We start from the raw sequence: 16,014 nt of genomic DNA, 5'->3' as shown, positions 1-16,014 counted from the left end.
TTAGTTTTTTTTCAGTCTTGGTCTGTCCTTTGTGATATCACACCGGAGGAAATATTGTATCATTTCTTAATGCATGCATTACTAAATGACAATAAAAGAGGACTGCGTGTCTTCATAACCTAATCTAATCTCTAGAGAACTGTGACATAATATTAATGAACATTTATATCAACAAACAGAATACCACTTATTAACAAAACACAAAAACACAGTACAGGCCCTTTGGTCCATGATGTTGTGCTGACTTTTTAACCTACTCCAAGATCAATCTAAACCCACATACTCCTCTATTTTTCTATCAAACATGTACCTCTCTAATAGTCTGTTAAGTGGATCAAGGTATTGTAGCTGTTTCAAGGCATTTGGAGAGTATGTTGTAGATACCAGGGAAAATTGAGATAAAAAGCTAGCTAAGGCAGCATAGAGAGAAGCAAAGAAAAAAAATAATGGATTCATGATTAACTAGTGCTTTATGTAGTTTTCATCATTTGGAGCAGGATTAACAGAGAACATTGAACATGGATTGGAGATGACTGGAGAAATAACTTTAAGACTGGAGTATTTGAGCTGCATAAACAGGAGTTAGAGTTGATAGAAGATTGAATGTGCTGAAAATTATGAACAGAGGATTAAGATTAATAAACTGAAGGCAAGGATTTGAAGCCACTGATAAGATTAAAGAGTGTGGCAGAATGTCACTGAAGAGGATGCTTCATCCTAAATAAAAAGGAGTCTCATTGATTAGTTAATTGGAGAGCGCTTCATCCAATAAAAGGAAAGCAAGTTTAAAAGGAGCAGGAACTAAGAAATAGGGGATTTCAGCCTTGGCTCTGAAGCAACACGATTTTATTTTTGCTGCCCATCCTTGAACATCAAGTTCATTCTTGATTCAGTAGAGGCAGGATGGCAGTGGAACGCTCTTTGTACAAGATGAAGGAAATTAGGGAACCACATGGTCTCCCTGTTGACTACATCTGCTAGAACTGCAGCCAAGTTTAGCTACTTTCAGAAGGGGTCCAGGTTTGAATATACCAGGAAAATAAAGGTTAGTGAATGGAGATGCTGCAACAAAAACGGCCACACTAAAATTCTGACAACCTGGTGCTCCTAGATCTTTGGTGGCATGGAGTGGCAGATTTTCTAATTACTAAATGCCCCTTTTGGAAGAAAGTGCAGGAAATTTCTACTGGGGATCTAGTCAAAATTTCTGAGCAGACTGTCAAGAGTTTTACTGTGCTTGTACTCAGGGTTTGAGACTTAACGTTGTTTTCCTCACTACAGGAGATCTTTATTCTTAACAAGCAACACTTATGAAAGAGTCACTCACATGTACAAACCTCCACACAATTCAACAAAAGTGGAATGTTAGGGTGGCAGATTATTTAACACTGAACAACTACCACCACCTGCAGGCACAGTTGATACTGCATCTATTTTGTTAAATGCTTTCACAATGGCAAAAGTCAAACATTGGTAAACCATTACAGATCTTTAATATTGGTTGCAAGTTTTTGTTATAAAAGTTTCAACTTGAGTGGTCTAAACCCTAGAGAGAAACCAAAATCCCACTTTATTCCTCAAAGTAATTGCCACAACAGGCACCCTGTCTCAGCACCTCAAGCAGACTACCCAAACAAATCTGAATGCTGCATATGAAATTTATTTGGTCAATGTTTACTTAATACATTAACTAGTTTTATGAAGCTACCTTAACTTGGCTAGCTCAAAACAGACAAACTCTCAGGTTTGAGGAAATAGCAAGGTCAAGTGATGGAAACCAACATGCATTACAATTACTAGTAATTTCAAAATTCAGGTGGGAAGGTCACCTGCTTCTCTCCTGGCAGGTGCATGCCAGTCTGACACTAATTTTACATGATTTACCCGTCTGTTCAGTTAAATTCATAGCTGAAGGATGAAACCTAAAGATATTTTTCAGATAATTCTGGACTATTCAACCATAAGGAATAATTTATTGACTTAACCTACACACAGCAACTCTAAACCACAAACCTCTAGCTTTCTCAAAAAGACTGAATTTTAATGAAGGGTCTGCTTCAAAAATCTTAATGCACGTTCTTTAGAAAAGGTTAAAACAGGTGTGGGAGGACCCGAGTAACTTTTCAGTAAAAACATTTAAAACAACAATGGAAAAGGTAATGCAGTACGAGGAAAAAAAAAACACCAGCTGAGTGGGTAACATCAGTCATACCTGATTGTTTCAGCATTAAATAAAACCAAAATCTGGAAAACACCTGTTGTCAAAGTACTAAGAGGGGCCTTAAAGAGCAAAATATTCAATAAAGTTCAAAGTATACAACCCTGAGGTTCATTTTCTTGTGGACATACTCAATAAATCCAATAACTGCAATAGAACCAATGCAAGACCACACCAACAGGGCAGACAACCAGTGTGCAAAAGACAAATGTGCAAAAACAAATAGAAACAATAACAATAAATAGAGAACATGAGATGAGGAGTCTCTCAAACCTTTCAAGATTCTAGATCATTGATCACACACACACGCAATTTTTGCAGTGTAGCCACTTCTGAAATGCAGGAAGCATTGCGGCCAATTTGACAGCTACAAGGAACCATAATGACTACTGTGATAATGATAAAGTAACCAGTTTTGGTGATCCCAACATTCAAGATGGGGTCTTTAAAATCTAGATTTAGAAGACAGGTTGTTAATTCAGCTTCTTTGGAAAGATAGCAGACATAATGCATCAGTACAGCATGAGCCAGTGCACATCCAAACACTGGAGAATGTAGAGGCCAGGTAGCCCATGGCACGTAACTGCTGGCAGTCAGTTGTATAGAACAGTAATTAACCCTTTAATCCAACTCATCCATGCTGTCCATGAGATGTTCATTTACATTAATCCTATTTGCCCACATCAGGCGTGATCTCTCTCTTCTCTTCCCATTCAAGTACCTGTCAAAACGCCTTTTTGAATATTGTAATTGTATCTGCCTCCACCACTTCCTCCAGCAGCTCATTCCCATGTGGTAGAACTTACCCCTCCAATCTCCCTTAAATATCTTCATTACATGAGTTGAAGACGGTTGCCTCGATCCACATCCAGGACAACGAATAAGCACATATCTACACTAATCCCATCCAGGACAACGAATAAGCACATATCTAAACTAATCCCATTTACCAGCATTTGATCCATAACCACCTAAGACGTGGCGATTCAAGTGGTCATAGAAACATAGAAAACCTGCAGCACGATGCAGGCCCTTCAGCCCACAAAGCTGTGCCGAACATGTTCTTACCTTAGAAATTACCTAGGGTTACCCATAGCCCTCTATTTTTCTGAGCTCCATGTACCTGTCCAGGAGTCTCTTAAAAGACGCTATTGTATCATCTAAAAGTTTCTTAACTTTTGCAAAAGTCTTCGCCTCCACCACTGTCAGGCAGCATTCCAGTTTCCAACCAGCCTCTGATGAAACAATTCCTCCAAACACCTCCCCCACAACTCCAAAGCTTTTACTATTTACCCTCCTTTAGTTATAGATGTCTACCAAGAAACAATTTTCTATCTGTGTCAGGTTCTTTCTCGACCTCCTCCATGCCAAGGAAAACAACCCAGGCATTCCCATCTCTACTCATAACTGGAACAGCTCATCCCAAGTCTGTCCTGATCGATCTACCCTGTATCCTCTCAGCACAATCATATCCCTCTCAACAAGGTATCAAACAGAACTGCACAGTGCTCCATTCATGGCCTATAAACATCACTGGTCTTACATCCCAAGCTATGACTGATGGCATTATCCGGTACAATTTCACCACTATCCACCTGTGCAGCCAACTTTATAGATTGGTACCCTGGCTCAATACCCCTCTGTTCCTGTGTACAGCAATGAAAGGTTCAACACTTGTACACCACAAGTCCTAAAATTATATCTGTGACCTCAGCCTTGATTTACCAAGCCAATTTTGGATCCCCACTTGTCTTGGTCACAATCATGGGTCCTAACCTTTTGGATCAATTTCCTACGTGGAACATTGAAAGCCTTATTGAAGTCCATATCAACTGCAATCCCTTCATAAATACATAATTACCTCTTCAAAAACAAATTGCTCGGACAGGATATCTCCCTAACAAAACTATGCTATCTTTGATTAATCCATTCCTATCCTTCCAACTCTCCCTACCTCCTCCACCCCCCCAAAATAACTACGCCACCATTGACTGTTTTTTTGATCGAGATGAAACAAATAACTTACCTATAACTTAAAACTCATAAAAAGTAATAGACGGGAAATAAACAAGTACGATAGACTTCGGTTATTGAATAAATACGCTGCTCTACGTTGAGCGGTAGAGCATAAACATTCAGCATACCTTGCCTCTATCTTTTATATGAAAAAGGCAGGACGAATTTTCCTCTTGTACAATGAAACTTTGGTAATTGGTGTGCAAACCTGAAGAATATGGAACAGGTCAAGTTTATTTGGACTTCTTTGTGGAAATAATAGGACAGCATTAATTTACTAAAGGAGGTCATTTGTGATGTTATTGCAAATATTTAATCAATTACTGAGAACCAGGGATATTATCAGATGATTGAAAGCAGCACATACTTTTTTTTTAAAAAAGGCATTAAAATCAGAACCTGTCATTGTAGATCAGTGGGCTTAAACCTCAGTGGTGGGGATGTTCATGAGAAACATTAGTACGTTAACAATTACTTGAAGTTCAGACAATAGCAAATAGTCAGTACTACTTCAGGAAACTTTCATCATGACCAACATATCAAAAGTCACCAGAAGATGGATCAGTAAAACACAGAGGCACTTAAAATTTTGTTCCTTAAAGTGTCTCAAGAGAATTTGTGCAAAAACTAGTCCCTTGTTGTCCTTGCTTGACAGATTGCAAATTGGCAGACTACAGGGCTAACTCCTAGCATATTCTCTTCAATCGTGGAATGCCCCAGGGTTCTTTCGTATTCTTTAATCATCTGTGCAGCAAATGTTCAGCTCATAAATGTTAAATTTTCATTATACATAACTGATCTATAGATTCAGGAACTTGGGTGCAGGCAAATGCAAGTGGGGGCAATAATGCAAATAACTGCACACATTCAATTATATAATATAACTGGGAGCTTAAGAGGAGAAAATTTAATAATAATCATTGGCAGCTCGCCAATGAATAATGGAGCATCAAGCTCCTCCACTTTTGAAGGTTGAACTTGAAAGAAGAGTACAAGGTTAATGGCAAGATTCTTAGCAGTGTGGAGCAATAGTGGGATCTTGGGGTCCATGTCCATAGATATGTTAAAGTTGCCACACAAATTGACAGGGTGGCTAAAAAGGCTATGATGTGTTGGCTTTCATTAGTTGAGGAGTGGGTTCAAGAACTGCAAGGTAATATTGCAGCTCTATAAAACTGGTTAGACCATACTTGGGAATATTGTATGCAGTTCTGATCACCTCATTAGAGGAAGGATGCAGAAGCCCAAGGGAGGGTGCAGAGGAAACTTACCAGGATGCTGAGGGGATCAGAGAGCATGTCTTATGAGGAAAGGTTGAGTGAGATAAGGGTTTTCTCTTGGGAGCGAAGAAGGAAGAGAGGTGTATAAGAGGCATAGACAGAGCGGACAGCCAGCACCCTTCCCCCCCCAGGGCTGCAATGACTAATATGGAAAACATGGCTAAGGTTGGTCATACAGGCAGATACATTTGGGACATTGGGACATCTTTGAGACTCTTGGGCACAAAGATGAAAGAAAATTGCACAGATGCGGGAGGGAAACGCAAGATTGATCTTCGAGAGGATACAATAGGGTCTCGTAAGAGATTCTTAGATTGGTACATGGAGCTTAGAAAAATAGAGGGCTATGCGGTAGGGGAGTTTGAGGCAGCTTCTGGAGTAGGTTAGATGGTCAGCACAACATTGAGGACCGAAGGGCCTGTAATGTGCTGCAGATTTTCTATGTTTCTAAACGGTCAGCACAACATCATGAGCTGAAGAGTTTGTACCGTGCTGCGCAATTCTATTTTCTGTGCCCAGACAAAAGGCAACAAGGTATTAGCTAGAAGATTTATAAAGGCCACAATAATACATTTCTACCAGACTTGAACAAAAATGAGATGCAGTCAGCTAGGATCCTCTCCCTCAAGAGGAGCAACTAATAAAAGGGAGAACACAAAGGGATACACAAAGCAGTGAAATGCAAATCTTAGTTAATCCTGAGTCGAAAGAAAAATGTTGGAAACTTCCAAAGTAGGCAACATCTCTTTAATTGAATATTACATTCCAAATGCTATAATGTGTCTAGAGACAACCTGCAGTTCAAGCTCAAGTGGGCTTCACTGATAGTGTAGTGTGGAAGACCACAAACATTGGTCAGAGTTTTAACAGGATGGAGAAATAAAGTGACAGACAACTGGAAACCCAGGTTTGCCCTGAAAAAGACGAGTTCTGCATAGCAATTACCCAGTCTGCATTTAGTTTCTCCAATACAGAGACCAAATCTTGAGTACAAAAACCAACACAGATTGGAAGAGGTACAGAAGAGTTTTCACTTCCTCTATGAAGACAGCCTCGGTTCCTGGATTCTGTAGATTTTCAAGTAGTGTCTGCTCCTTTTTAGGAAAATGCACTTATGCTATAACAACATGGAGTGAAACAAGTGAATAATGGCCATTTGGGCTTTGTCACATTTAGTACAAATTTTAAAGGAAACAATTTAACTTATCCCAAAAAGGGAATGTGGTTGGAAGATCAGCAAGTCAGCAATATTGCCAAATCAATAAATTCATTGGTACAAACTAAAACAAGAACTATTACAAAATAGATGTTGCAGGTTTCATTGATGGACACATTTCATATTTAGTCCAACTACTGAGCTAATGAATGCAGTTAGCTCACCAAATAGGTGACCATTCTGAAGACCAACTGTCCATATATAATAATTTTAAAAAGAGCCATAGGAATAACAGAATTGTTACGATATTGTATTTTATATCTGGGTCAGCAGAACATCGAACACATTTAAGAGTTCAGCCTTGCTGGACAGGAGTTGGGATCTAAAGAAAGGGGGAGATAGGCCAGGACTAACAGGAACAAGAAATGCAAAGTCAAAGAATAGAATCGTTGGCATGGTCAACACCGTCAAGAGCTTATTTAGTGCCACAGCAAAGCAAATTATAATATCTTATGATAGAATTCAATTGTTCCCCTCTTTAAAAGAGACATATTAATCACTGCTTCCTGTATCTAACAATTTAGGGAAATAGGGAGGTCAAAATTAATAAGCAAGTGTCATTAATTAATGAATCAACCAAATCCACAACCACTCTTACATGCATTTCCTACAAATTTATTACACTTTTATGTTGCATTAGGAAGTCACATTTCAATTATCTCTCTACATAAATAAATTCAAAATTCCTTAAAAAAGATTTTACTTGAAGTACTCTGTGACAAAGTGCTGAGACATTTTAGAATTATAATACCGGCCTTAGAGAAAGTTTGGGAAATGATAAGATTAGAATGCAGTGGAGAAACAAATGTGCAGCGTCATGATATTCTTATTTTGCTCCAATCTTGTTGCATAACTCAAAATTGTATATAATGTATTTACAAAAAAAATTTCAGTTGAATAGAGAATTTTTTAAAAGGTAAAAAAGTTTTAAACTAGTTAATTTAATTAAAAGGTTATAGATGTGATTGGATAGATGCACAATGAGTTTCCATTGGTAGAGAATTTTTGAAATTAGATTTGGGCCATTCGGAAATGAAAATCAAGAACTATAAACGAGATACTGAAATTTGGAGTATTTCTAAAAAACAGCTGTGCATTTGAAAAATTAGAATGGCATAGGACCAAGATTACCAGATGTGCTGCTAAGAATATTAATAGAAAAATGCTGCAGAATGGTGGAGATATATTTTAGCTGATATCTAACCAGTACAGATTTCAAAGTAAATTTATTATCAAAGAATGTATGTGTCACAATATACAACTCAAGATTCATTTTTCTGTTGGCATACTCAGCAAATCTATAGAATAGTAACTGTAACAGGATCAATGAAAGATCAGCCAAAGGGCAGAAAACAAACTCTGCAAATACAAACATAAATAAATAGCAGTAAACATTGTGAACATGAGATAATGAGGGAGAGCCCTTAGAGTGAGATCATTGGTTGTTGGAACATTAATGATGGCAAGTGAGTGTAGTTATCTCCCTTTATTCAAGAGCTTGATGCTTGAGGGATAGTAACTGTTCTTGAACCTGGTGGTGTGAGTCTTAAGGCTCTTGCACCTTCTACCTAATGACAGATCCTGGGTGGTGGTGATCTCTGATGATGGAAGCTGCTTTCCTACAACAGTGCTTCATGTAGATGTGCTCAATAGCTGGGAGGGCTTTAACCGTGATGTACTGGGCCAAATCCATTACCTTTTGTAGGATTTTCCATTCAAAATGTTTCCAGACCAGGCTGTGGTACAGCCAGTTAATACATTCTCCACTGCACAACTATAGAAGTTCCAAGCTTTCGATGTCACACTAAATTTACGCAGGCTCCTAAGTAGGGGCACTACTATGCTTTCTTTGCTATTGCACTTACAGTACGTGCTGGGTCCAGAACAGATCCTCTGAAATAACACCACCCAGGAATATAAAGTTGCTATCCCTCGCCACCTCTGGTCCTTTGATGAAGATTGGCTCATGGACCTATGGCTTCCCTTTCCAAGTCTACTGTCAGTTTTTTAGTCTTGCTGATACTGAATGAAATGGCACTGGTGATCATCCATGACATTGTGGGCTGCAGCAAATTGTTCCAAAGCTCCTCAAATATACTTCCTTTGAATTACTTTCGCTGCGATCTGCAGCATGTAACTTTTCTCTTAAAGATGCATTTCTAAATCACTTCAATGATCTTCAGATCTCATGATTGACTGAAGAACGTGGATCAGCCAAACATGATACCTTTAAGGCTCATTGCCATGGTTGAAAGCACAGCAGAAGAGGGGGAAATTCAAGCCAGGCTGAAACACAGAGAGGTTTGGCAACTTCCACCCAGCATCTTGTTGGTGAGTGTGCAGTTACTGGAGAATAAAATTGATGATCTGAGGGCAAGACTGCTGTATCAGATGCAGATGAGAAACATCTCAATTGTTTGCTGTATCGAAACTTGGTTATCTACAGACACATATCGTGACCCGGTTGATCCGAAAGGAGACCAATCCTGACACTACGCGACAGGCAAGAATGGCTGACTGTCTGGTGCGACACGCTCGGAAGGAAGGTACAGAAACACCAGATACAGCAGTCAGAACAGAATTCACAATTTACAGAATGGACTGCACTACAGACTCTGGTAAGGCAAAGGAAGGGGGTGTGTGTTTTATGGTTAACACCCACTGGTGTTCCAGTGTGGTGGTTCTGTCAAACTCATGTTCCCCTGACTTGGAATACCTCAGGACTCAATGCAGATCATCCTATTTACCTTGGGGGGTTCTCATTCCCGATCCTGATGGCCACAATGGCCAACTATAATCAAGCACTCACGACACTTCATGATGTCGTCCGCAGATAATGAACAGTCCATCCTGACGCATTTCAAATTATAGTTGGAGATTTCAACCAGGCTTGTGTTTGAAGAAAACCCTGCCCAATTATCACCCACATATAACCTGTAGCACTGGAGGTCACAACATACTAGACCACTGCTATACTAAAATAAGGAATGCGTACTATTCCTTGCCCAGACCACATTTCAGTAAATTGGATCACCCTGTAGCACCGGAGTTCACAACATACCAGACCACTGCTATACTAAAATAAGGAATGCCTACTATTCCTTGCCCAGACCACATTTCAGTAAATTGGATCACCTGGCTGTCTTCTTCCTACCTGCATACAGGCAGAGCTGAAAAAGCACGGCTCCAGAAATTAGGACATTTAAGAGGTGGTCATGGGAGGCAGAGGAAGGATTACAGGATTGTTTGGAGTCACTAGACTGGGCTTTTTCAAGTACTCATCTAGAGATCTAAACGAATACACTAAATCATTCAGTCTTGCCCAGTCAGAAGCTTTGGATGAACCATGAAATCTGAAATTTGCTAAGGGCCAGGTAGGAAGCATTTTTTAAATCTGGAGACCACAAAAGTTACAAGTAGTGCAGGTTTGATCTCCAGAAAGCCATCTCACAGGTGAAGTGGAGATTCTGGACCAAACTTAAGTCAACAAGGGATGCTCAACTACTGTGGGAGAGTATGAATGCTATCACCTTTTATAAAATTAAATCAAGCAGCATGGGAGACAACAGGGCTTTGCTTCCAGATAAGCTAAATGCCTTCTATGCTTGATTTGACCATCAGAAAATGGAGGAACTATCAAAAACTCCTATGTCTCCCGATGATCCTTTGATCTCAGTATATGAAGCTGACATGTGAGCTGCCTATAGGAGGGGGAATCCACGGAAAGCATCTGGACTGGACAGGGTACCTGGCCACATACAGGAGACCTGTGCCGACCAACTAGCTGGTGTGTTCCCTGAGATCTTTAACCTCTTGCTTTGGCAGTGTGTGGTGCTTCAATTACACTGGTGCCCTAGAAGAGCGTGGTGACCTGCCTCAACTGACTATCACCCAGTTGCACTCATATCCACAATGATGAACTGTTTTGAGAAGTCGGTGATGAAACACATCAGCTGTAGCCTGAGAGGTGCTTGGGATCTGCTCCAATTTGCCTATCAGTGCAACAGGTCCACAGCAGATGCCATCTCATTGGCTCTTCACCCAATCCTGGAACACCTAGACAGCAAAGGTGCATACATCAGGATGCTCTTTATTGATGACAGTTCAGCATTCAATACCATCATCCCCTCAAAACTAATTAATAAGCTCCAAGACCTTGGTATCAAAACCTCTGTGTGCAATTGGATCTGGTTTTCTTCACTTGTAGACCTCAGTCAGTATGGAATTGGCAACATCTCACCATCAACACAGGTGCACTACAGGACTGCAAACTTAGCCCCCTGCTCTACTCGCTTTACAATTGGCACAGGTTGAGAATTAATGGTCTACCACCATTTGTTTTTAATAAATGGCCCATGTAAGTTGTTTATTCGGAACTGATGTTCAAAGATAAGCTGAATGCATAAAAGTAGAAAACATATGACAGTGAAACCATGGGAGATAAAGCATAGCCTTAGAATTATTGAGTAGGGCATGAAAGAGAAAAATAAACAATATTACACAAAAAGATAAGCGAGGAGACGGAAACAAAAGCAAGTGTTCACCTGATGAATAAAAGAAAAAAAAAGTTGTTGTAAAGGAAAACTAAGTGCTTTGGAATATATTCCATAATCCTGAAAAACATGCAATAAGTCACCAAACTTCCCGAAATTATAATGTGGATTGAAAAGTATATCCAATTAATCCAGTCATTTGTAGATGCTTTTGACATGTGTAGGAGACATTACCGGCTCCAAGAAATTAAATTAGTGTGCATATAGATAAAAACATAATTAAAAGGTTGTCAGTACAAAATTCTAAAGTACAATAATATTTAAAACAATTACATTCTTGGAGGCATTAATAAATATGACAAATCAGAAATGCAGTAATGATGCACGGGATTTGAAGAGACCACTAAAGAACAATGGGCACAGCTTAACTGGAAGAAAACTGACTGAAAAATGTAGAAAAACACAGGCTGGCTCTAGGAAATAGAATGACACTCAACGGTATGGCACTTTTGCTAGGTACTTTTTAGTTGTTGTTTCAGATTATTTGCCCATAGAGATGTCAACAAGACAAAAGAGATGTCTATCGACTTCAGGAGAACTCGCAGCACTCACATCCCTCTTTAACGTGGCAGCACAGCAGTGGAAACTGCAAGCAGTTTCAAACTCCTGGGAGTATGCATCTCACAGATGCACAGAAGAGAGCATCCTAATATGCTGCATCACTGCATGGCACAGCATTCCTGTCCCTCGCAGTGCAATTTCTGTACCATGCAGTGATGCAGCATGTTAGGATGCTCTTCTGTGCATCTGTAGCATGGCGTGAGGATAGATGCATATAGTCCAGCTCGCTTCAACCTCCTCAAAAGTAGTGGCATTAGTGAGCTTTCCTGATTGTGTGGAATGTGTTCTGAGCCACAAGAGGTTGTATGAGATGTACACTCCAGGAGTTTGAAACTGCACTGCAGTGGACAAAGCGACTCAACAACAGGTAGTCAAAACTGCCCAATGCATCACCAGCACCACAGAAAGATGCATCATGAAGGATCCCACCTACCCTGTTCATGTATTTTTTGTCCCACTCCCATCAGGGAGGAGTCTATGTAGTTTATACTTTATTGTCACCAAAAAATTGATACTAGAATATACAATCATCACAACAATATTTGATACTGCACTTCCCGCTCCCTGGATTACAAATCGATAGTAAATATTAAAAATTTAAATTATAAATCATAAATAGAAAATAGATAAATGGAAAGTATGGCAGTGCAAAAAAACTGAGATGCAGGTCCGGATAATTGAAGGGTATGGCCCAGATCCGGGTCAGGATTCGTTCAGCAGTCTTATCACAGTTGGAAAGAAGCTGTTCCCAAATCTGGCCGTAAGAGTCTTCAAGCTCTTGAGCCTTCTCCCGGAGGGAAGAGGGACAAAAAATGTGTTGGCTGGATGGGTCATGTCCTTGATTATCCTGGCAGCACTGATCCAACAGCGTGCGGTGTAAAGTGAGTCCAAGGACGGAAGATTGGTTTGTGTGATGTGCTGGGCTGTGTTCACGATCTTCTGCTGCTTCTTCCGGTCTTGGACAGGATAACTTCCATACCAGGTTGTGATGCACCCTAGAAGAATGCTTTCTACGGTGCATTTATAAAAATTAGTGAGGGTTTTAGGGGGCAGGCCAAATTTCTTTAGCTTTCTCAGGAAGTAAAGGCGCTGGTGGGCCTTCTTGGCAGTGGACTCTGCTTGGTTGGACCAAGTCAGGTCATCTGTGATATTGACCCCGAGGAACTTAAAGCTTTTGATCTGTTCCACTTGCACACCACCGATGTAAATTGGGTCGTGCGGTCTGCTACTCCTTCTGAAGTCAACAACCAAATGTAGCATCCACACCAGGACCAGCAGACTCAAAAACAGTTACTTTCCCCAAACAGTAAGGCTGATCAATATCTCCACCCACTAACCCACCCCTCCACACCCCGAAACACCACAACTTTATTATTTCCTGTCAGTCATCTTATGTACAGACACTCCTCTGCACAGCGTCTCTTTATGGACATAAGCTATCTGATATATTTATATTTATTTTTAATTGTGTTCTTTATATCATTGATGTTCTTTTGATGCTGTATTAGATCCAAAGTAACAATTATTTTGTTCTGCTTTACACTTGTGTACTGAAAATGATGTTAAAACATCTTGAATCTTGACCTGGAAATCTGATATTTAAAAAACCTCAGATTGAAAGCTCAAGTTAAGAAGTCAGCATGAAATAATTTAGCAAAAATGCATTAGGAATTTAAAAAATGTTGGTGAACGCAGCAGGCCAGGCAGCATCTATAGGAAAGAGGTACAGTCAACGTTTCCGGCCGAAACCTTTTGTCAGGACTGACGAAGGGTCTCGGTCCGAAACGTCGACTGTACCTCTTCCTATAGATGCTGCCTGGCCTGCTGCGTTCACCAGCATTTTTTTTAATGTATGTTGCTTGAATTTCCAGCATCTGCAGATTTCCTCGTGTTTAAGGAATTTAAAGTTGATTTGCCATGGTGAATTGCTTTTTTGGTCAAAATGAAAGATCAATGTTGTGTTCAACAAGATTATTAGTGCTAAAATGCAAATATAATTCTAACTCCCACAAGATGTACAAGCCAAAAGATAAACATGGAACATGTAGAAAACACTCTTTCCAGAAAATGCAGTATTAAGCTTCAGAGTATACAAGTGATGGAGAATTGAACACACTCCTATTAGGGAAGAATTAAAAAGCTGGCAATTGTATTAGTAAAACATTATAGTCCAAAGTAACCCTAGGTAATCTCTAAGGCAAGGACATGTTCGGCACAGCTCTGTGGGCCGAAGGACCTGTATTGTGCTGTAGGTTTTCTATGTAATTATGTACAGGTTTCCCCCACCATCCAAAGGTAGAGCGTTCCTATGAAACGGTTCGTAAGCCGAAATGTTGTAAAGCGAAGAAGCAATTACCATTTATATGGGAAAATTTTGGGAGCGTTCGCAGACCCAAAAATAACCTACTAAATCATGCAAAATAACACATAAAACCTAAAATAACAGTAACATATAGTAAAAGCAGGAATGATATGATAAAAACACAGCCTATATAAAGTAGAAATACTTTTCCACAATCATTACTGAACTGTTCTCTGTAGCGAAAATCTCACGCAAGCGCCGTCGGCAGAAAATCTCACACAAGCGCTGTTGGCAGGAACACTCTCTCCAGTAACCTTTAAGCTATGAAGCTGCCAAATCAAACCAAATAACATGTAAAAAAATACACAGCCGATATAAAGTAGAAATCATGTATGTACAGTGTAGTATCACTTACCGGAATTGGGACAGCACCGAGCACACTGATGATGGTGTGTTAGGCTGAGTCGGAGTTTGGGTGGTGCAGTGGCCCCCCACCCTCCAGGCTGCCGAGCGATACATTGCCACGAAGCATGCAGGGGTACAGCGGTAGCTGGGAGGCACACAGCACATCTTTAAGAAAAAAGCCGAAATAAACAGGCTAATTAATTAGGTGCCGCCCGACACGTAATTGTTGGCCCAGATCAGTGCCGATTTCCAATTGTGTCGTCTCTGATCTGGGCTGACAATTACATGTCGGCGACACCTAATTAATTAGCATGTTTATTTCGGCTTTTTTCTTAAAGATGTGCTGTGGGCGTCCCGTCTACCGTTGCATTTTCCGCGAATCGGTATCTGTCCGTGGCCTGGGGATTGGGGTGGTGGGACACTGGGGTGTCATCTCGTCGTCTCTTTCCATTAGAGCAGGCAGCTCATCTTCTATCTCTGCCCGCCTCGATGTCGAAGGTCGAGGTTCATCGTCTGCTGTGGCTGATGTGGAAGGCTTGCTTGACTGCTGAGCCTCGCACATTTTTCTATCACACAGTTCTTTAATAAGGACCCAAACCATCCTGCAAGTATCTCCTAAACTGACGTACCCTTTCAAAATTAAAGTCATACTTTATCATTACTCATTCGGTTTCGATTGTTATCCTTTTTTTCTTCCAATTGCATCAGCTCTTCATCAGTCAGTTCTTGGTGATGGGATGCCAAAACCTCTTCAACATCATGTTCGTCAGCTTCCACAAGCCAAACTCACTTTGTCCTTACTTCGTTCACCACGATCAAAACACTTAATTATGTCTAGTTTTACACCAAGTGTAACACCTTTACGAGCTCTTTCAGGCTTTTCCAATACCTTAGAACTCATCTTGCAAACGACTGCTCACAGGCACGTGTTTCAGCAATGCCGGTGAGAATGCCGTTCCAAATCCGGGGGAGAGTGGCTGCTCGGGGCGCGCTCTGCCTTTTATCGTGTGCTGATTTTTTTTTTCGTAACAGTGAAAACGCCTTCTGAAAGCGAAAACAGGGTACTAATGTAGGTCTTTAGTAACAGTGAGGTTTCGTAAAGCGAACGTTCAAAAAGCAGGGGGACACCTGTAATTATGAAAAGGATAAATAGCTCAAGTGGCCTCTAGTACTTGAAGGATGTAAATCAGAAGTAATCAAGTTCAAGGGTATTGTTATTCATCAGTACACAAGCTTACCGCCAAATAAAACATTCCTCCAGACCGAGGTGCACAACACAGTATATACAACTCAGAGAACAAAGTAATATTACCATAAATAAATTAACAAATAATGTGTGTTTACAACACAAGTTAAAAAGTAAACAGTATAATGCTATTGATGCTTCATATATGTGATGAAACCCGAGTTGTGGCAGGGAGGTCAGTAGTCTTAGGACCTGGTGGAAGAAGTTGTTTCCCATC

The 16,014-nt window shown here is 40.3% G+C and overlaps 1 protein-coding gene across 1 annotated transcript in view; it reads right to left on the bottom strand.

The window, feature by feature from the left end:
- The window catches only part of atxn7 (ataxin 7), a 145,703-nt gene that overhangs the window by 75,934 nt on the left and 53,755 nt on the right, over positions 1–16,014 (bottom strand). The gene's annotated exons all lie outside the window — the stretch shown is intronic.

Source organism: Mobula birostris, chromosome 16 (assembly GCF_030028105.1).
Source record: "Mobula birostris isolate sMobBir1 chromosome 16, sMobBir1.hap1, whole genome shotgun sequence".
NCBI classification, from domain to species: Eukaryota; Metazoa; Chordata; class Chondrichthyes; order Myliobatiformes; family Myliobatidae; genus Mobula; species Mobula birostris.
Note: the sequence above shows the minus strand (reverse complement) of the source record. Positions and strands in the feature narration are given on the sequence as shown.